The sequence below is a fragment of the Tachypleus tridentatus genome, unplaced genomic scaffold (genome assembly GCF_004210375.1).
Source record: "Tachypleus tridentatus isolate NWPU-2018 unplaced genomic scaffold, ASM421037v1 Hic_cluster_2, whole genome shotgun sequence".
In the NCBI taxonomy this organism is placed as follows: domain Eukaryota; kingdom Metazoa; phylum Arthropoda; class Merostomata; order Xiphosura; family Limulidae; genus Tachypleus; species Tachypleus tridentatus.
In genome coordinates this window covers 22570203-22594739 of record NW_027467782.1, presented here as the reverse complement: position 1 = coordinate 22594739, position 24537 = coordinate 22570203, and the positions used below count along the sequence as shown (strand labels likewise).

The 24537-nt window shown below is 32.5% G+C and overlaps 1 long non-coding RNA gene across 1 annotated transcript in view; it reads right to left on the bottom strand.

Annotated features, from left to right (window-relative positions):
- Positions 1-6843: 6843 nt before the first annotated feature.
- LOC143243394 (uncharacterized) overlaps positions 6844-24537 on the bottom strand; it is a 68264-nt gene continuing 50570 nt past the window's right edge. Inside the window, exon 4 of the long non-coding RNA XR_013024441.1 lies at positions 6844-8481. This is a non-coding gene — a long non-coding RNA (uncharacterized LOC143243394). The remainder of the gene's footprint in view (positions 8482-24537) is intronic.

Genomic DNA, 24537 nt, shown 5'->3' with positions numbered 1-24537 from the left:
CTACACTGACAAACACCACACCAACATTATTTATAAAATACAATGTGATAACTGCCACGACTTCTATATTGGAGAAACAAGTAGAAAAATAGTTTGGGTTTGCTTAATGAAATATTAGCGGTTTATCGTCTCCCCAGATTGTCAGCTGCTGTCATGAAACAATTTTTTTTGGTTAACATAGTTCATTGAATAACACAATTAATGTGTTCAATTTACAACACTAACATCACTGGTTCAATTCCCCTCGATGGACTCAGCTCGATGTGGCTTTGCTATAAGAAAACACACACAGTAAGAATACATATAGCCTAAGCATAAAGCATTAATTAAAATGCATATAAAAATTTGAAACTGAAAACATCAATTTTCCAAATAAGAAAATTAAAAGTTGTATTTATAATATTTATGCATATAGGGAGTCCAAATCACTTAGTGTCTTTAAACATTAAGTGCTGCAAGTCCTACACTGTTTTATATGACTATATATTTAATAACGGCTGGTATGGATAGAGAAAACACAAGTAGAGGAGCGAACAACGTATCGACCTTCTTCGGCCATCTTGCTTTCTCTACTCATACCAGCCGTTTTTAAATATATAATTTTCTCTACAAGTGGGTTTTCTCGTCATTACGGACTGTTTTATACGATGTTTCTCACATATTCAAAATTAAAAGTTCTATAAATTTTATACTACACTGTTGTATTATGACTTAATGTCACAAAACACTAAACATTAAAAGCCATATATAAATTATGTATATCAGTAGACCAATAGTTGCTAGTGACTAAATGTTTTGTAGTGTTTCTATTCGAATTTTGAACTAAATAGACAGAGAATTTACGGTGGGCTTGGACCAGATTCTTTATGACTAAGTTTGCAAACAGTACACCAATATTTATTTGTTTCCTTCCCTGACAGCGTTAGTGCGATATGTTGCCTCTCTGTCTTTCTAAGCCTAACTGTGTGACCCTGTACAGTAAATGTACTACGACTTAACATTCCTAAACACTTAACATTAAAGTTCTGTATACTTTGTGTACTGAAATTTAAGTTAGAAAAAATATTATTGTTTTCTTAAGCTGTAAAATCAAATTCAACTGGGAACAACATGCCATGTTCTTTAGAGTCGTGTGTTCCTTTTCCTTTTGTTGTTCCACTACAGTCATAACATTTACAGTTAAAAAATTGAAAAAAACGATGTGAACAGAGTTTCCAGAGAGTGCATGAGTACAACACTTTACATTTTGTTTATAAAAAAGGAATCTATGATAACATTAAACGACTCGAACGGTAACAAGCATTGACTGCGCTTATATTTTTGTAGCCAGTGTTATGCTTATTACAAGCCTTTGTCAATGTACTTGCATCTTCTCTAACTATAAACCAAGTATTTTTAATTCTTTGATGGAAACGGTGACATACTTGCCGTTAATTGAACATAAAGTTTAAGGATTTTATCTCCTTAAAATGAGTTTTCGCGATTGATCAATGTACATATATATTTAGTATTCAGGAATTGTTTTAACCATATTACTGGCTATTTGATTTAAATAGTTAAATTCCTTTTCGTTGTTTTATGTAAAGAAAAGAAGGAAAATTGCATAACTTATTTCTATTATGTTTACTATAAAAGTTGGGTAAAATCGCACTTGAATCTTAACATAATTGTTTGTAGTCAATAATATTCTTTTCACTTAAGCCACGTTACATCATTCATTGTTTAAAATAACTAACATTAGCAATGGAATTTTATATGGTTTCTTCTATTGTTCAGGTACTAAGACAGAAATAATATTGGATATTTTTCACACTATTTGTTGACACCATGTGAAGTTATGATAATAGATCTATGTCTAGAGAATGATACATTATGTCAGTTTCACTTCTTTCTTCAGATCTATGTACATCATAATGTATAATGGTAGCTATGCTTTTAGTGCATCTTTCATTGTCCTTAATACTGAGTACTTTTTTGTGTCAATTTTATTTTTGTATAAAGATGTCTGTATTTCACTGATTGTGATGTCACGAATGATCTTCTGTTGCATCTCTTACTTTATTAAGTACATTGATCTTGTTGTTCTGCTTCAGGCACTTTATATCACATCGCTTTTATTTTTTAAGCCTAAGAATATCATGAAAGGAGTTCTGTAGAGTTTATTTTCAATATTATATTCCTCTATCTGACTTATAAGTTTTTATATAAAAAATAGAAAATACCACCAAAGTTGCTCGTTAATGTCGACATTGATTACTATTCTCTTTTTTCAGATATTTTGCTAGTTTTTCAATGCATTTAACCATGCTAGGCTATCTTACTACTTTTTCAGATATTTTGGAACGTATGAATATATATCTGGCAACTAAGACATGAGATTATGCTTTTCGACACAAGTCTTAGAAGAGGCTTATTACTATAACCCTTAATTATAAACATTTTTATGTTTTATTTTAAAATGCGTAAATACACAGGCAACACATGCACGCATTCAATAAAATGAAGTATTTGGTTTGTTTTAAATTTTGTTCAATTTAAGTTTAGTGTCCCTAATTTAACAATGATAAACTAGACTTAAAGCAGCTAGCAAACGACACTCACTACCAAATTTTGTGTTACTTTTGTACTGTTAAAACCCCACCAAGAATGAAAAGGCGAACATGTTCGATGTTATCGATAACCATAGTTTCAGCAAGTGGTAACCCATGGTACCACCAATTACGTTTTAAAATCAAGATGATCAACTTATGGGAATAGAAACATAATTTGAATATATTTGTTCGAGAAAGTGTAGTGGATACATAGCTTATTGTTACGTGTAAGAATAATTAGTTTACATTACTGACTACATGTGACAATGATCGAGTAAATAAACTTTCAAACATAAAATTGTAATTTTCTGAGATATTATAAATTAATTTTCCATGCTTACTAGTTTTAACAACAATGTGTAGTTTCTTTAGCATTTGCACATAACTTAAAGATCTCGTAATGAAATAAAAGAACATCGTATGAGCCTTATAGAAAATAATGCAATAAATATGTATATACGAATTCACCATTGCTTTGACTCAGCTGTAACTCATGCGTTTACGGGCAATAGCTGCTTCTGATACAAGTTTATCACTCAATGGTCTCCACAAATGTTGGTAAAATAACTGTTAATTGAAATTTATGAAAGACAAAACTGTAATTGTTTTGCTGTTGTTGTTTTAGGTATAACGAACAGATTATGCTAAATTGAAGTAAATGTTTTCTTCTGAGACTAGTACAATATATATAAAATATTACATAGTTATAAACGTTTATGGTAAAATTTATAGTGATATATTTTGAAGTTTTTTATAAAGTTATTTTCCCAAACGAGATAAGGAATGTGATAGCACCTGGATTAACGCTTGAGGGCGTTGCTCGGCATCTTTATAACCAAGTATTCAAGTTAAGACTCCCGTAAGTTGTTATCAAGAATATACATAAGGAAATTATTCCGTCCGTGTAATCACCAGAATATAAAAAACATCAATTTAAATGCGTATTCAGATACAAACGAAAGTGTTATACAAATTTTATATCAGATGAAACATTAAAAATTTGTGTGTTTAAATCTTATATGCGTCGTTTCATTACTTCTGATAATTACTCAATTAGTAACTCTGAACTTATAAAACCCATATTCCTACCCAATGTTATTATGCTAATAAGATAATTCTGAAACGATCAAATACGCATTACATTTTATTTCGCCTTTATATGAGGTACTATTTTGTTGAGGTAGTCTATAGTGGTGCTATTTTTTCGATATGTATATATTTTGACTAACGAAAGCGTTAGTGCCTTTTATTTATTTGTTGTTTTTTATGTATATCCATTCAACTAGTGCTTTACGATGTATATATTAGTTTTATTTTCTTAAAGTATGTTGAAAATTAATACACGTTAAGTTTTAGTTTTAGATGTTTATGTCAGAAATTTACCTTGGTAAGGTATCTAACACTTAATAAGTATGAATTGAACGCACTGGTATTTCAATATTATGCTTACAATTAAACTTTAGTGTAAACTTTTAGCGCATTGTTTTCATTCATTTATATGAGTGACTAACTTTGAAATGTGTTCACACAGTTTTTGTCGTCTGCTGTGAATTTTGTTTCTATATGCAAATTTCTGACTGCAGCTTCATTGAACAACACTATATCTAATTCTGTTTAATCGAAAAATTAAACAATGGAATATCTACATTATGCCCATAGATATTATAGAACACAAACCTGATTTTTGGTATTATAAGATCAAGTTATGCTGCTGAGGTAGTTAAAAAAGTTCTGTTGAATGTTGTAAGCTTTACTTGTAAAATGCATCTCTGAATATTTGTGTTGGGCGTTTTACAATTGGTGTTACTATTTATATGTTCGAAATTACTTGCTTAAAGAAAAGAGAGGGTCTCAGTGTGTATAATAAAAACGTTTACAGTGTCTTGTTATTCTTATGAGTTACAATGGCTTGGTAAATATGAAACAAAAGATATCTGCGATGAATCTGTAAATACGAGTTTTGTGAACTATTAGAAACTAGATTCATTTATTTCAATTAACAGTTTCAGTTGTTTGTACTCTGCTATAATAATATTTTAATCACGCACAAGAAAAAAAAAGACTGCCCGTTCTTTTACGAGAAAACGCAGGGTAAACCAACAAAACTCAGAAATAGTTAAATCGATAACATAGCATTAGGCTAAATACTATTTCAAACAAACGTTTTTATTAAAAACAAAGAAACCAGAACAACTGAAATATCATAATTTGTGACAGTAGACATACCACAAGGCAAAGCCCGTTGTTACAAATTAATGGTCCATCGGTGAAACAGCGATAAGTATATGGATTTACAACCCTAAAATTATGGACTCGATTTCTCCTAGGTGGATACAGCAGATAGCTCAATATGGATTTGCTGTCAGAAAACACACACAATCACAAATTAACGTCAATCCAACCTCGACTCGTTGTTAGCAAATTAGGCAAATTATATAACTGATTCTAAATCACTTATACTACGTTATACAACTAATACTAAATCATTCATAATTGCTTTATATAACCAATTTCAATAATTTATAATACATTATACGAATCACACTATATTATTCAGATATGTATCAATAACTAACACAATCATTTGTTGTACACTGTATAAACGACACTAAATCATTTATAGGTACATTATAAAGCTAACACTAAATCATTCATTGTACATTATGCAACCAACACAAAATTATTTATAGATACATTATACATCTGACAATTAATCATTCATAGTACATTATGAAACTGATACAAGCCATTTATAGTTACATTATAAAACTGATTCAAAATAAGTTACTGTATATTACACTAATAACTCTATATCATTTATATATACATTAAAACAATGTCACCGAATCATCGGCAGTAAATTGTAAAACTAACACTAAAACACCAGCACATATACAACTGGCACTCAATCATTTATACACACAAGTAAGTGACACTAAATGATTGGCAGTAAATTGTAAAACTGTCACTAAATTAGTAATTGGTTCATTAAACAACTGACACTTAGTCATTTATGGGTACATTATACAACTGACACTAATTCATTCATGCATACATTACACAGCTGACAGTAAATCATTTAAAAGGTGTATTATACAACTGACACTGAATCATTACAGGTATATTGTACAACTGCCACTAAATCATTTATTGTACTTTATACAACTGACCCTAAATCATTCATAATTGCATTATATAATTGAATGTAAATCATTTACAATACGTTATAGAAACGACACTATATCATTTATATGTGCATTATACAACTAACACTAAATCATTTATAGGTACACTGTATAGATGGCACAAAATCATTTATAGGTACATTATACAACTGAAGGTAAATTATTCATAACACACTATGCAAATGATACTAAGTCATTTATAGATATTTTATATTACTGACATTAAATCATTTATAGTACACAATGCAAGTGATACAAATCATTCATCGGTGTATTATATAAGTGACACTAAATCTGACACAAAATCATTAATTGGTTTATTAAACTGACAAAAATCATTCATAGTACATTATACAATTGTTACTAAAGAATAGGCAGAACATTGTACAGACGACACTAAATAATTTGTAAATATATTATACCGATGACAATAAATCATTTATAAGTGCAGTATAGAACCGACACTAAATCACTTGCAGTACATTGTACATAAGACACTAAGTCATTTATATGTACATTATAAACTGAAAATAAATAATTTATAACGCATTATACAACTTGCACTAAATCATTCATCAGTACATTAAACAACTGACACTTAGACTTGATAGGTACATTATAAACATAAGACTAATTTGTTTATAGATAGATTATACTACACAACTGAGAACAAATCATTTATAGCACAATATATAACTCACACTAAATCATTTATACATATATTACACAACTTAAAGTAATTCATTTATACAAAATGGTACAACTGACACTAATTCTTTTATACATGCATTATAGAGCTAACAATAAATCATTTATAGGTATATTGTACAACTGCCACTAAATCATTTAAGGTACATTATGCCATTAACAAAATCATTTATAACTGCATTATCTAAATGGTTCTAAGTTATTTATAGATAAATTACACAATTGAAAACAAATAATTTATAGGACATTATACAACTGACAGACTAAATCGTTTATACATTCATTATAAACAGACACTAAATCATTCATTGGTACATTATACCACTGACACTAAATCATTCATAGTTACTTTTGCATCTTACTCTAAGTCATTTATAGCACCTTACACAACTGACCCCAAATTATTTCTAGGAAATTATACACCTGACACTAAATCACTTTTAGTGCAGTACACAACTGACAGTAAATCATTTATAGGTACATTATATAACTGATAGTCATTCATATATATACATACATAAAATAGACAATAAATCATTTATAGTACATTATAATCTGAGTAAATAATTTATAGACATGTTATACAACTGACATAAGGTCATTAATTGGTACATTAAAGAACTGACACTTAGTCACTTATTGGTTCATTATTCAATTTATACTAATTAACTTATAAATAAATTATACAGCTGACAATAACTCACTCATGGGTACATTGTACAACTGACACTAAATCATTCATAATTGTATTATATAACTCATTTTAAATCATTTATAGTACATTGTACATACAACACTAAATCCTTTATAGATCCATTATAAACTTACATTAAATCATTCATCAGTACATTATACCACTGACACTAAATCATTCATAGTTACTTTATACATCTTTTTATAAATCATTTATAGCACATTATACAACTCACACTAAATTATTTAAAGATTATACAATTGACACCAAATCATTTGTAGTAAATTGTAAAACTGACAAATCATCTATAGTACATTATACAAATGACACTAATTCATTTATACATACATTATACAATTGTCAGTAAATCATTTATTGGTATATTATACATTATACAACTGTAACTAATTCATATATAGATAAAATGTATGACTGAAATTAAATTATTCATAGATCATTATACAAGAGATACTTAGTTACATCATACAACTGACACTAATTCATTTACAGATATTTTTTTCAAGTGACAATTATTTATAGATACATTATACAACTGACAATAAAGTATTCATAGGTACATAATACAACTGGCATTTTATCATTCATACTAACAATTTACACCTAAGTAAAATTATTTATAGTATATTATACAACTGACACTAAATCATAAATAGAACATTATATAACTGATACTTAATCATTTTATAGGACATTATACTATTAACAGTGATTGAGATATAGATACAATCTATAACTGATACTAAATCATTTATAGAACATTATACAATTGACACCAAGTCATCTACAGTACATTATACCTTCAAGTATGAAGTTATTTCAAAGTCATACATATATAGAATAAATTAGTAATTATCGTATGAAAATTAAATGTGGCTACAACATATAGTCACAGTAAAATTATAATGTATTATTTATAACTACAATTTTAAAAACATAGACCTGTGAGATTGATATTTGAAATTATTTTTAAACATCAAGTGTTACTCGACATTTTTGTACTTAATTTAATAAAGATAGTGTGTTAATGTACACTTTATAACAATAGAATTCGAAATAAAATAGAATGAAGAGATATGTAACACTAAGAACACCGACACGGAGTTCGTCTTCTACAAGATAACTGTGCAAGTAGTTCACTATGTTTGGATGTTTCATTTCACACAGTACTAGAAGTTCAGTGATTAACTCTTCTGTATTAGGTTGCTAGGTTAGATAAATCTGCTTAACAGCAACTTTCAACCCAGTCTCGGTTTTTGTGGCTTTATTTTCAGCTGTTGAATCACTGAAACATTAAAAGAAATATCATTAAAATATGTAATATATTGGCACGTAAAGACGTTACCAGATTCTGGTGATAAAAGTATTGTGCTTTAAAAACAAATGAACAATGAAATATCACCTGTTTAAAATATTTGTAAGGTGATAAAACTGTATGCTTATCTTATTATACAGGAAATGCAACATCATACGTTATTAAATATCTCATTATATGAAGACTACTATAAAGTATCAATAAAAAATAAACAGTAGCTTATATTGACACATGTAAGCACTGCTTTTTAAAATAACATCAGTAACTTTTTGAAACAGCTTTCAGCTGTTACAATCTTGTAAATTTGTGTGTGATCAAATGTACTTTAAAATTTCACAACACAATGGTGTCTTCCTACACTGTTATTTTGTTCTTCATAATTTGCCAAATACTATCTTTTAATCAAACTCTGCAATTATTCAGTTTCAAAATTTTAACTTTCTGAACTATGCAACTATTTTTGCTGGGACTAAAATAGTTATTTTTAATACAAACTTTTGTTGATGTAAAATGAAGTAGATATATTTGTGTGAAATAGATCAAACTGCACACTAAACTCTATTTGTAACTCTATTTTCTTTATTTCTTGGTAGGTCAGAAACTGGGAAGATGTTGCTAATATTGAACATTTCTGTATTTCTTGATTTAAGTCACATTATCAAAACATGAAAAATATCATTCTACAGACTGGTTAACCAGCAGATACAATTTTTCTCTACGTTACACGTTAGTGTAATAATGTAAAAGTTATAATTTTCTGTACACAAAATGTATTTCTATGCCATGCTTACCTCCTTCCATATAAATAGCTATTGTTATCCATTGTTGCCCTTTATATGCAAAACATTTTTTCATGCATAACAAAGTTTTCTGCCTCCCCTCCAATGTGAATGACTCTGGTGGTTAGGGTCCGACTTGTAATCTAAGGTTTGCAGGTTCAAATCCCAATCACACCGAAGATGCTCACTCTTTCAATCATGGGGGCGTTATTATATGATGGTTAATCCCACTATTCATTGGTAAAAGAGTAGCCAAAGAGTTGGCAGTGAGTGGTGATAACTAGCTGCCTCCCTTCTGGTACCACACTGTTAAATTAGAGATGGCTAGCTTTGTCAAAACTAAAAAAAAAAAAAACATTCTGGTGTGTATTCTTGAAAAAATACATCAACCGGTGAGAGTGACATATACTCTGGTTACACATTCGATTTTCTCTATTCAATTCAACCAGACTATCACTTGGAACTTTGCCAGAAATTGAAAGCATCGGTTTTCAACGAGAAGGAAAAGTGGAATGTGTAGGTGTATATCGTAAATAGATCTTTAGTATATGAAATTTATACCTGCATTCACATAAATAGCTATAATCCCACATTCAAGAGGTGAAGGGACTGGTGCACAGGACGTACCTGGACACAAGAGAATAAGGTTCAAAGAACTAATGTGAGAAACTGCACCACGTCTAAACAAATTATAGTCTTCGTCCATCCCAGAAAGATATGGTACACATACATGAAAAACAGAGGAGCACGTCCAAGTGGTGTGTGAGAAAAATATGGAACTGCTCCCAAGAGTAAAGTGGTTAGGGCACGACAGGCCACACTCAGCAAGGCAACAACATCTAAAACCATGATACTTGGAACTTAAATCCATGCAGGAATAGGATGAGAAGCACACTGTTTTCATCTCAAGAAATACAGACATCCAGAAAACATGTATGAGGACCCATGTTGATTGATTATACCCTAAATACAAAACCTGACCATTGGCAACTGACATCTACATGGAAGTAAGATGAGAGATCCCAATTTAAGGTGTAACATGCACTTTGATGCCTCAATCCTTTTGTTTCTGTATACTTTAATGTAGGATAAGGAATGGTTGCTACGTTGGTGATTTACTAATGTAACCACTGTGGAGTTGCTGGAATGAATCATGACCAGACAATGTCTGGCTAGGTGGAGAAAATGATCTGAAGTATGACATATAGCTTGAAGCTGCAAAGTATTGATACAATAAGTCTCTTCAGCTGCAAAACAACACTTTAAAGTCTCCTGCCGATGTGTTGATCGTGGACAACCACCAAAGTAATTCTTTGACTACAGCAGGAGGAAGGGTAGTAAGATCCTGCATAGAATCCCATGCACGAGTCTACTAATTATGAAAAGCTCACAAATGAGCCTGACTAAGTGGGACCATGGTAGCCAAGGAAGACAACATCCCCAAAAGAATAGCACGTCGGAAGTTAAATTTCATTAACCAGCCCACTCGAGCTGTCGTCTCCTGGAGCAACTGAAGTGTATGATGGACATACTCCTGTTTAGAGCATGACAATGATGAGAAAAATATCAAAATGTTTAACAAAAATATACAGGGCCAAACAAATCCTGAAGGGGAGCTTGTAAGATTGACAACTCATCCCTTGATGGGCATACGAAAGATATAGTCATGACTGCAAAGCTACTTGAATAAGTAAGAAAGTATTCGCGACATCCGTCTTGTTCATTCATATACCTGGAGTAAAAACCGACTTGAGAGTTAGAAACAATTTCAGGATAAAACGAGGGAGACTGAGAAGTTGATTGAGATCAAACAAACCTATGACAGGCCGCCAGTATTTATTTTTGTTGGAGAAAACAAACAACGTGGAATAAAACTAAGATAAGTCATAGGTTCAATGGCCTTTCGGTGATAGGGTCCTGAGGCTGAGTGAAGGAAATGGATACCTTTGACAAAGGAAGTGGGGAAAGAGATTGTAGTAAAGATCCATCTGATAGAATAAAAAATTTCACTCATCTGTGACAAAAGATCATCACAGGGGAACAAATTCTCACAATCAAGCTTCTACCAAACCACATTTCAGTGATTAGTCACCGATACTCTTAACGTTGTGCCAATCTAAATGAAATAAAATGATGAAATACAGAACCTCTGGAAAAAGAACAGGTGAGCATTGATGAGGACTAAAACAGGAAATGGGAACAGGGACTTGCCATGGTTTTACTACAACAAACAATTTGCAAAGATATAAATGGTAAATAATTCCTCACGTTATTTCAAAATGTCAGGAACATGGTTGATACATACCACTAAAGAGAGGTGCAAGATGTAATTCTCCGAGATAAAATGGTGGCAAACTACCCTAGGATAAGGCCACAATGAAACCCAGAAGATCCCAACAACAGAGAAACCACGTTTGTAAGTCAAGAATCAAGGATGACATATGAAACCGTCACTAAATGAACCCTCAAGATTTTGGTGCATACATAGCCTGGGAAAGATGATGTATTGCAGATAAATACCGTCAGAATGTAGTAAAGTTAAGACTAGTGTGTGAAAACCCGCTGTGATGTAAACACTGCAGAAAATCGTGGAGTGCCCAAAATTGAGAAAAGCAATGTGATTGGTAACCCATGAAAGGAAAGACATGCTGGCACTCTCAACCAATTGGGAAGTAAAATGCTCTACTAAAAATATCATATATCCAGAGAAGATTGGAAGAGTAAATAATAATGATAAGGATGACAGGGAACATAAGAAATCGTGAAAACATATTAAACACCACAAATCTGAGAAATCATGTCTTAATATGTCATTAAGGGCTAGCTGATTCCATAGATGGGGCATAAAAATGTACGGCAAAGTTGAGCGTTAGAGAAATGCAATCAAAATCTTCGTTAAACCGAACATGTTTGACATGTTCTTGGGGAAGCGAGGTATAGTTCAGGAGAAGGTGGAGGTAGTTGGTCCATATAGTACCCAACTCTTGGCAAATAATCGTAGATAAATCCAACGACGGGTAACGCCACCTGTTACGAATGAAAAAGTGTTTTGTAAGAGGTGTGATACTCAAATTGGTAACATTAACCTCGACATTCGTGGTAAATAGTGAATCGAACAAATGGTTTTATAGATGAATACAAACGTGCGAAAAACAAACAAACAGGAAAACAACAAAGATTGGACAGTGAATTAACAATAATAAAAACGATTAATAATAAAATACCATTTCAATAGTATAACTATACAAGTTATAATTAGAAAGCGCACCAAAAAAAAATCAACCATCTAAACAAGAACTCTGACAAAAAACGAAATAGTAGAATTGAATGAAGGGAGTCGTATGTGTGACAAGAACATGTGACACTATTATTGGTGGAAAGTTTTCGTCTGGTAATTTGCATGAAAAACTCATTGCAATGAATTATTTCTAATGGAGGAGCGGTAGGACACTTGTGGTATGCGTAAAAAACATTTTTGTTTATGGAAGGCAGCACTGAATGAGTATAGCTATTTAAGTTAAAGGTAATATACGGAAAAAAAATCATTGCAATGAATAAAATATGTATACATTTGCAATATGTAGTAATGAAGTCATTATGCGAATAAAATAAATAAACTGGTAAATTTCAGTTTGAGCTAGTAAATTTCTACTGACATGTTTACATCGGGTACTTGCTGAGCACACCGAGGGGAATTGAACGCCTGATTTTACCGTTGTATATCCGTAGACATACCGCTGTACTAGCGTGGAGCGAAGGAAAGAAATTGCGATGTAAAATTTACAAAATGATCAGCTTAATGTCATATACTTTTTTTAGTTGGAAAGTTTTAAAACTAATGAACGTAAAACAAAAAATAAACAAAATACCAGCATACAAAAAAACAGTTAACTGATTATTGAAGTAATATACTTAAAGTAATACCCGCTTATTAATTAGTGTTTTGTTCCAGAAATGATATTTTTATCTCTAATATTTTACTACTTAGTACAAATTTATATTTAAATCACTAAATCATTCTTTTGCAACTTTTCACAAAATGTTAAGTGTTTATTCAGTCTTCTGAACAACTCACATACAGAATCTCAAACCAAAGAGTGTCTACCATATAGAATTTAACACACTTTTCTTTAAGTTTTAAATGCAGAAAAAGCTTCTGGTGTACATATTACATTTAAACTCACCCTTGGCCAATCTGTTTTATCATAGAATATTTTTATAGGAATCGCCCATTGAAACAATACTTTTTAACTTTTTCATAATTTTTTATCTGTTATTTTCCTTTTCTTTGACAAAATATCATAATGTAACAATTAGCAAGCCATGCAAATATGGTCAACAAATATTACTTGTAATGATTGCTGTAAAAACCATTCGACACTGCACTATTACATTTATGACCAAAGTTGCATCTACTTAAGATTCATTATGAAAAACGTTCATTAATCAGAACCGTTACACATTTACAATTATTTAACATATTTCATTGTGTTTTACAAGTATAAGAATTTGTTGTAATTTTCTTCCATTAATTAAATGTTGTACAAGTAATTATTACTTAGCATTTTCAGTCCCTTATGTAACTTTTCGCAGCAGATTTTTAGTAAAAATTAGGTATGTTTTCTATTTAAATTGTCATAAATAAATACTTTTTGTCGTTTTAACAGGAAACAAGAGAAGTTGCCACGACTTACCATAAATATAACTTACATTACTGAACGTAACATAGATGAGATGATACTGTCAACAAGTTTGATGTCCGAAATTTTCAACTTTGTTATAACTGCTGTATATATTTAAAATTATTGCTGAGATTTTGAATTAGTTGGTTTTAGTGTTATTTTGTTCCAATTCTTCCTCATCACTACAAGTCTTCCTCCAGGTCAGTCTACGATAAGGTGCTAAATGTTGGTCAAGTACCATCTTTACTACGATTATTTTAAAATTATGTTTATGTTTAACTAACAGATGTTTATTTAATAACTAGCAGGTGCTCGTTGAAACAATTCAACTGTTGTGCAGTTGGCAAAAATGTTTTGGTTTTTAAGCAATAGGTGTATGCAGCACAATATAGAGCGCCCAAGTTCGCTATGTTGTTGTGTAGATTTTCCAGCTGGATTCCACTGTTTCTCGTCATTTTACTGAGCGCAAGAAGCGAGGTGAGAATTGTTTGACAATTGTCTTTTCTATGAAAAGTTTCAAATGGATTTTATTTAATGCAATTTATTCGACATGATACAATAAAATAATGCATGAATAGAATACCATCATGAAAAAAATAACATCTTTAAACTGTTACTTTCATTTGGTCGACAAAATAAGTCCTCTTTTTCTATTGCTATTTCTTTCTTTTTTTCATAAAATTTCCTCATAAAACGGGGCCTGGTATGGCCTAACGCGTAAGGCGTGCGACTCATAATCCAAGGGTCGCGGGTTCGCGCCCGCGTTGCGCAAAACATGCTCACCCTCCCAGCCGTGGAGGCGTTATAATGTTACGGTCAATCTCACTATTCGTTGGTAAAAGAGTAGCCCAAGAGTTGACGGTGGAGGGTGATAACTAGCTTTCTCTCTCTAGTCTTCCACAGCTACATTAGGGACAGCTAGCAAAGATAGCTCACTTGTTACTTTGCGCGAATTTCACAACAAACCAAATAGTTCCACATGGCAGCTTTAACAAAATTATATTTTTCCATTTTCAGTAAAAATCTTCTGTGTAGCAGTTCTACATTACAATTCCAACATTAGTATCCCTTTACGGTCTCAGTAGCAATATTTTCTCTCAGTTGTGTATCACAGTTCTAACAATATTATATTTTTTCTAGCCTTAGTAGGAATTTTATTTTTCAGTTTTACATCGAAACCAATTTACAGAACAAACATTATTATCTTCTTCCAATCTAAATGACCCCCAGTAGCTCAGCGGTGTGTCTGTGGACTTACAACGCTAAAAACCGGGTTTCGATACCCGTGATATAGCTTTGTGGTTAATTCAAAACAACAACAACCAGTCTAAATATACTATTACTAAGTTTCAATTTATAAACATATTCCTACGGCTATAACTTGGATTCGTAGAGAAAGCGGACTGTCTGATTATTTGATTGATGATTAATTGTGGATTTAGACCTTTAATAGGATAGAGTTCTTTGATCTAATGCTAACTTAGCGTCTTTGTTGCCACAAAGTATCTAAAATGAGCATCAAACAAGCCATCATTACAAGTGGTGTTCGAATCCTTTCGTCACCCCCTCTACCCCAGTGGCTCAACAAGAAGTTAGCAGACTAACAATGCTAAAAATCAATATCGATTGTGCAGTTGCACACTAAACAACCGATCAATCAGCCACTTGAATCATTTTGTAAATACGAAGTTGCCGTTGTGACTTCTTTTTTGTCTTTCTGTAACTAGGTTGTCGTGTGCTCTTTGCTGCATTTTTACAATTCGATTCCGAACAAACAGGCCAGTGTAAGCCCCACATCGTAAAGAATTTTGCATATAGGATTTTGTAATACACACAAAGTTAAAATGAAGTTAGTTAGCCATTCTTTGTAAATTTGAAGAAAGAGTACCGGAAAGTAAACATTCCATATTATTATGAACAATACTGGTATATGACGGAGGCTAAGAAGAGTTATGTGAGTTAATTATAAAGTAAATACGTAAAGCGCCATATAGTTTAGTAGTGGTTAAATGCATAATATCTTACGCATGCGTACTAATAATGGTTTACTCATGCGAAAATTACCAGCCTTAAATAATTACTTTTAAAGTAGTTAAACTAACTCAAATGTTACACAGGTAAATTGATAGCGATATAAAATTATATAATCAGGTCTCTATCTTACATGTGGTTTGATAATGTTACGAAGTTTTAATGAATAGCCGTGTTTTTCAAGGGTTTTCTAAATGTCATTGTGTTTAAATGTTTTTCAGGAGATGTGTGATCAGTCGTAAGGTGCTTACTCACCAACCTCTTCACTTTGTTATCCAAAGTTTTTAATTTCACTTGTAAGTGGGGTAACGAAAACGGCGTCAACTCTTTTGGATTTTCACATAGTTTTCGATGACTAAGGTACACCTTTCAACCCAAGTAGCCAACAGCAGTCGATTTAGCAGATTTTCGTATTTTAAAAGCTTCATAGCTCTTGAATTTTGACAGTTACAAGTGGCGACAGTTGTAGAGGTAAGATAGTTTGCCACTTGATCAAATTCGACCCTCATAAAATACGAAAATGTCTTCGTATGTCCGTGGTTATCAACAGACTCAAACCAGTGTGGCAAAACAATGAGGAATAATATTCTACATATGTCCTCTATTTTTCATCAGAATTCGATCAACTTGGACTGAGTTATAAAGCAAAAATAGTATAAAAAATCTATCCCCATGTTAACGGATATGGCTGTAACCTTGGTCCTCCAACATCCAATCATTTCTAAGTTAAATCGTTGTCCAAAAGCATACCAATTTTCGTTTATATCCATTCAGCCGATCATGACAAATTCTGCTGACAAACACACATACACACATAAATAAACAGACTGGGATGAAAACATAACCTTCATCATCTTCAATGGCAGATACAATGATTGGTTTAAACCCCAGGAAGTTACTTTCTATTTTTGGAGCAAATGGAATTCTGTAACATTTCTTATGTGCAGGAAAACATTCTGTTCACTCCTTGACTGAGGAGTTAAATAAACTCTCAGTACAGGATAAATGCCAGCTCTGTCCACAGATTCAGCTGCTGTTTCATCAGTCTTTTTCACACAGAAACAGTTACGGATATACCCGACACATAACACCTAGATATTTTCAGTTACCTAATTTTCAGTGTTTAATTTTGAAGCACACAAAGTTTAGATGCCTTGTAACAGGCTGGGTGCACGTAGTCAGATGCATTAGTTTTCATAATCTAGTCGAAGTTTAAAAACTGGTGCAAAAACTGTTAAACTGAACACACATGAGTTCCATATAACCACCTTAAATTGGTTAGAAATATTTAATGTGGATGGATATTGTTCTATATTTAACGAGAAACTACTTATTTGTTAAATTGTTTAGTAACGTTTACCAGATATATTAATGTTATTGTTTGTTTGTGGAACTTTCGTCCAAAGCTACACGAGAGCTATCCACGCTAGCCGCTTCTAATTTAATAGTTTAAGACTAGAGAGAAGACAGCTGGGTTTCACCTTCCATCGCCAACTCTTGGGCTAGTCTTTTACCAAAGAATATTGGGATTAATCGTAACATTATAACGCCACAACGGCTGGAAGGTTGAACATGTTTGATATGAGAGGAAATCGAATCCATTCCCCTCAACTTACAAATTGAACGCTCTAACTATCATGTTATGTCGGGCCATTAGGCCTAGAATCTAGATCTAATTGTTTATCGGGGCAACGCTTGAATTGTAACCTTACGATACATTTACATTTTATAGATTATATACCAGTAAATATATTTTACTGCATGATTCTGTCCAAATAATCACATTTTTCATGAAACAAGCACCACCTACAGGCTGCTATACATACTTACAGTTTCGGAAATATGTTTTGATGATAAATATGTAATTAATGTGTTAAAATGAAGCAACACTCCTAGTTTACAACAAAGGTTTATTTTCATATCAGTTAACTACTGATCTTGATTTACAGTAAAATGGTAAAACATAAGGTCAAACACGGTTATTAAATTTCAAGTTGTTTACAAGATAAGAAAAGTTTATATATTAATGCTATATTTCAGTACTAGCCTAAATATATGTAAAAATAACTGTGGGCTATTTATATGCAAAAACGGCTCGTTTGGGTTGAGAAAATATTTTACATAGAAGAGGGAACAACGTTTCGACCTTCTTCGGTCATCGTCAGGTTCACAAAGAAAGAGATAACTGGTAGGATTGTTTGATCTGAATAAAAAATTATTCCTGTTCTCGAGTCTCTTGCGGTTCTAATATTAATTTTCATGATGTCCTCAGATGACACAGCAGTATATCTTTAGGTTTAAATTTCTAAAATCAGGGATAAATTCCCTCACTAGAGACAGTAGATAACCAAATATTCATGACGATTTCATTCTCCGAAAGAAAATACTTGTATTACATTCGTGTATGTTTGTAACTACGTCAGTCACAATGACTATCCGATAGTCCTTTGTATGGGTTTCCGGTCAACATGAAGGCCAGGACTTGACTGCATATTGCACGTACGTACACCCTTGTGCAAATTAATTGAAACAAAACGGGAAATTACGATTTTTTTCAATCTTTTGCGTTTTATTTCTGAGAATCCAAAAATTACTCACAAATTAATACATGATATGACCGCCTTTATTTCTCAGAAGGTCATTAATCCACTTTGGTATCGAGTCAACGAGTTGACTACAATCTTTACTAATTTTTGGATCGCGGTATCACACCTCAATTATGGCCTCAATTAGCTTATCTTTCGTAGTACAGTCTTTTGCCCGAAGTCTTTCTTTACAAATCGCCCAAAAATTTTCAAAAAGATTTATTTCCGGAAAGTTTTCAGCCCAGTCCAGCACCTTTATTCGCGTTGTAGTCATAAAATTCTTCACAAGCTTCGATGTGTGGCACGGAGCCAGATTTTGCTGAAAAATGCCAGATCCATCTGGAAATCTCTTTTTCAATTCTGGAACGACTCTTCTCTGCAAATCTTCGATGTACTGTGTCCCTCGCATTATACCTTCTACGATATGTAAACCTCCGACGCCATAGTAGCTGAAAAAGTCCCAAAACATCTTCAAGAAATGTTTTACGAACTGATTGATGTGAGATTCTCGAAGTTTCTCACCTGAAGATCTGCAAATATGCAGACTTCTTTGACCCGGTACTAAGAAATGAGTCTCGTCACTGAATAACACCTTCCTATACTGTTCTTGCGTCCAGTTCTTGTATTTCAAACCCCATTGATACCGTTTTTTCTTCATTGAGTTGATAAGTTGTTTTTTCACTGCTCTCCTAGCCCCTCGACCGACATCAAGAAGCCCACGACGAACCGTTGAAGAGCTGACTTTTATTCCTTTGACTTCCAAACCTCTTTTTATGGCGTCACTTCTTTTCCGTGGATCTTTCACACTCTCCTTAACCACGTACGCGTCGTCTCTTGGCATTGTTTTCCTCTTTCGGCCACATCTTCCTTTACGTTTTGGACTGATAGATCCCGTTCTCACCTTGGCCTTGATTACACAGCTGGCGGTAAATAGGCTAACACCAACAACGTCCGCGATTTCCCTATAAGTCATGCCGGTTTTGCTCGTGCAGTGTCATAATCTTTGTACGCTTTCTAGGAGTCACGTCCATTGTGTATGACTGTTGAAAGACGACTGATTAGCAGTAAAACAAATAGCCTCATTTTTGAGGAAAGTCTAACGCAATTTCGAATGAGGTAATATTTCTCAAAATTTCGTCATATATCCCAAAAATAGATCGACCGTACTGCAAAACACAGCTAATTACGCCGTCTGTGTGAAGAAAAATGACTATTAAAGGAAATCAGCGGGTCCAGCGAGCCTACACCGGCCGCCATGCTGAAAATATTGTAAAATGACCATTTGTTTCAATTAATTTGCACATTATATTACGTGCAGAAGCCACGTTATTTTGAAAGGTCACTCTTGTAACTTGTTTAACCAAGAACAACAAAACCAGATGGCATTATTACATGATTCAGTTCTAAACATTTACTACTTTCAGAACCTCACGTGAGAGACTGGTTTCCACGAGACTAGATAATTACTCACTTCATCACCGAGTATTAGCAATTTAAACCTTTAACTAAGTGTCATTAATGTGTTGCTATTGGTGCAAATAATACGAAGACCTTTACTAGCAAAAATAAATATTTCATTTTTGTGTGTTTTTATAACTAATATAAAATATTCACTCTCGCCGTGGAACTCTAAGATCCTGTCATGCTTTACAAAGACCTTAACGCACCAGTCAAGTGTCTCCTTTATCTTAATCACTTCTATAGCTACCTTGCTACCTCAATGCGCCGATTCCTTAATTGATTTTATTGTTGCGAGTTTCCAAACTTGATACAGTTTAACTCGTTTAATTAATGTAACGAATGGTGCAAGGAATCAACGGTCTGATTTGAAAAGAACTGTAGTTCTATTGTATCATCAACATTGAAACTATAATAATTATATACATTGAGCATCGAAAAGTAATCATATACTTTAAACAACAATAAATATGGGGAAAAAATGATTAATAGTTTAAGTGTATGCATTAGAAAAAAGTTACATGTTTTTCGACACACATTCCCTAATAGCACAGTGGTATGTCTGCAGAATTTACAACGCTATAAAGCAGGTTTCGATATATGTTATGGTCAGAGCACGTTGTGTAGTTTTGTGCTTAACTACAAACAAAGTTTCTCTACAATAGTCAATTACTAACTCAAAGTATTTACGAATAAAAATATATTGTGATATGTGGTGATAAGTTATTATTTTGATTTCTTATTATTTACTTTGGAGAGCAGTCACTTTTCCATAATTTTTTGCTGGTAGTAAAGGGTGATATAGATGTGGGACGTCATGAGCTCGAACACCCTCATCTCGCTTTCCTAATTTCAATTAATTTTGATTATTTTATTGCTGTTAATTTTCTTCATGTGAGACTGGCGAGTGGAGGTTAAAACTGACAGTCAGTGTTTCCACCTTCAAAATCTGGAGTACAGTTTATATACCATATTATAGCCTATACCCTGGGATTCCTTGAATTGGTGCAGCGTCTTTGATTTTGTTCAGATTTATTTTTGTGTATTACAAATATATGTTACACAAAATATCAATTGTAGAAATATAAAATAATGTGTTATCAATAAGTGCTATACCTATAAAACGTTACAAATGCAAAACTATGTAATGTAAATTAAATATAGAACTGTTTGTTTATTTTTGTTTAAAGTTAACTACACAAATACACAATGGGCTATCTGTGGCTGCCCATCACGCTTATCTAAACTTATTTTCTAGCATTATAAGTCCACAGATATATAGAAGTGAAAGCCATTGAGTCATTGTTTAGGTAACACATATTAACCTATACCTGCATAAAACATAGTGGAGTTTTATATAAATAAAAATATAATCTATTTAAAATGTAAAATATGCCATGTATCTGAATTATTATTTTACAATACAGTAAAACTACACTTACTAAAATCATAATGTGTTGTTGTTTTCAGTCAGAAGAGCCTTTTAATATGACTGGAAAAGCAAGTGTGTGTTTTCTTCTACCAAAGCTACTTCGGGCTATCTGCTGAGCTCACCGAGGGGAATCGCACCCCTAAATGTAGCGTTGTAAATCTATAAATATACCGCTGTACTAGCGGGTGTGAGCTCTGAAAAAGCGAAAACTATAAATCTAGTGTTATAATATGAAAAGATCAATATTGACACTTGTGGTGATGGCATCACTTCTAGCAGCTTGCCCTCTGACATTAGTGACATGATCATATTAAGCTGTCTGATGACATCCTGGTTTTTGGGAAAAAAACATGGGTTTTCATAATAAGTATTTGAGAAAATTTTCATATTAAATTTGGTTATTTTTCCAACATATATATTAATTAATTTAATTTTGCATATCACGTATATGCTCATCGCCTAATTAATTTAATAATATTTAATTAAATAAAGTATTACTTAGATATTGATTAAGAATTTGCACTTCACCATATATTAATCACATTATTAATTAATCTTTAATTAATAAATCTCCCCCAGTAACACCTCAACCACCCTCCCTCCTGGTATTGTCCTTTGGCAGATAGTGCATGGCCAGCATGATCTGCTCACATCTCTGATGATTCCTGGGCAATGAACATAACTAGTGGATCTATCTGCTATCTTCTTTGCTCTTAGGTGTCCTTGCACAGTCAACTCGTGAATTTGTTTCATCAGTTGAGTCCTGTATTCTGTTGTTATGATTTGCAACACTTCCCCAGTATAATTTCTCTGTTTGATTTGGTACAGCAATTCCTTCTAATACTCTGCTCTATAAGTGCTTTGTCTTCTGCTCAATTTTCTCCATATATTGTCACAAAGATTGTGCAGTGAAAAGTGTTTTTTTACGCTTCATTCAATTCCTGCAAACTTACATTCGTGATATCACCTTTTGACCTTTGTAAGATCTTCGTGTTATGCTTGCTCTTATTTTCTTGAGTTCTATTGGTGACTGCCAGTGCTTCTTCCTTTATATATATACATGTTTTTCATACATATAGTCTTTGATAGGTCTGATATTGCACTCCCTTTTGTTTCTTTATTCTTTTGGTACCATCTCCTTAGTACCAAGTTTCTCCCAGGTATTGTCCCAAAGTTCCTGCAGTGGAGGGACTTTCTTTTATGATTCCTTCAGTTCCTACAAACCTACATTCGGGATGTCCCTTTTTGACATTTGTAAGGTCTTGATGTCTTGCTTGCTCTTCTTTTCTTGACCACTAGTGGTGACCACCAATGGCTCATCAATCTTTTTTCGGTCTGGTATCTAAGTTTCTACTAGGTGGTATGTTTCAAATAATTTGGTCAAATATGGATGTTTTATACTTGTTGTCTCTAGGTCTCCCCCATAATATAGTGCATTTAACTTTATTTTCTTAAGGGAAACCTTCTCATTGTAACCTTTGGTAGACTCCTGTTTCTAGTCAACTACCAGCTTTTTTAAAATAATAATCTCTTCAATATAAAACAAACGTATGTACAAAAATTATTTACACCATGAAATATCACAGTTGTATCCAAAACTCTAAATAATTAATCTTTATTTTCAAATATCCACTTAGGCTGATTCAGTTTTAGTTTTTATTTCTTGTTTTTCTTGGTTAATTTTCGTGGTGTGTACAAATTTTTCTAATGGCTTTTCAAAGGATCATTATTTACGTTATTTGCCATTATTTATTATTATTTATATTATTTACATAACTTATCACTATTTACTTTAGCATCTGTTTCAAAGTTTTGTATTTTTTGTCTTTATTTGTACATTAATTGTACCTCATTAACACAGATATAATTACAAGTTTTTCTCAGCGGACGTCTTAGGGTTTTCATTTTCTTCTTGTTTTCTCTTTCTAATCTTTCAGTCACATCTCACAGAAATTTTTATTTATGACTCATAATGACAAGTTGGATATGAGGATTAATTATTTGTATTGTTAATGACACTTTCGACTGTTGGTAAAAATATTCTATTCTTAAATTTCAAAATTATGAGGAGTATTTTAAAAGGATGAGCTACCAGTTGTTAGTAACCATTCCTTCAATTGAAATCAGTTATGCTTATTGTCAGTAACCATTCCTTCAATTGAAATCAGTTATGCTTATTGTCAGTAACTATTCCTTCAGTTGAAAACAGTCATATTTGTTGTAAGTATCCATTCTTTCAGTTAACATCAGTCATATTTGTTGTCAATAACCTTTTTTTCACTTAACATCGGTCATATTTGTTGTTAGTAACCATTCCTTCAGTTGAAGTCAGTTATGCTTGTTGTCAGTAACCATTCCTTCAGTAAATATCAGTCACACTTGTTGTCAGTAACCATTCCTTCAGTTAACGTTAGTCATATTTATTTTCAGTAACTGTTCGTTAAGTTAGCACCAGTCACATCGAAACTCATTCTTTCCAGATCCACAGAAAATCTGAAGTTAGGCCTAAATAATGATTAATTTCTGTCAGGTGTGTCAGCTAAAATACATACTTTTGTATGAAAGTCTTAGTAGCACTAAGTTTCACATTTGTATAGCATAGAATCCTTATTATATCACTGGAGAGGAAAAGGTTTTGTATGTCTGGTTAGATTTATGAAACATCAATTAAAAATTAGCTATCATCAAATAATGTTAATGGTTAGGTACGAGGTTTAAAGGCAAATGTAAAAAGACAAAAATTGATATTGAGATGGATTTTGTCATGGCTGTGTTTGTGGAGTGGTTCTACAATATCTTTGTTTTTCTTTTTAATAGAATTAGAGAACGGCTTTGCAAAACAGATGCAACAGGCTTCAGAGAGCCATGAGAAAGCTGTAGACATCTTAAAGCAGCAGCTACAAGATCTGCAGAAGCAGATGGAAAGCAGTCTGCAGGGAGACACTGACACCAAACTACAGGTATGATCTCTTACTGGTATCTGCTACTAGAATAGGGCCCTCAGTGGTTCAGTGATAATTTTGCAGGCTTATAACACTAAACATTGGGATTCATCACAT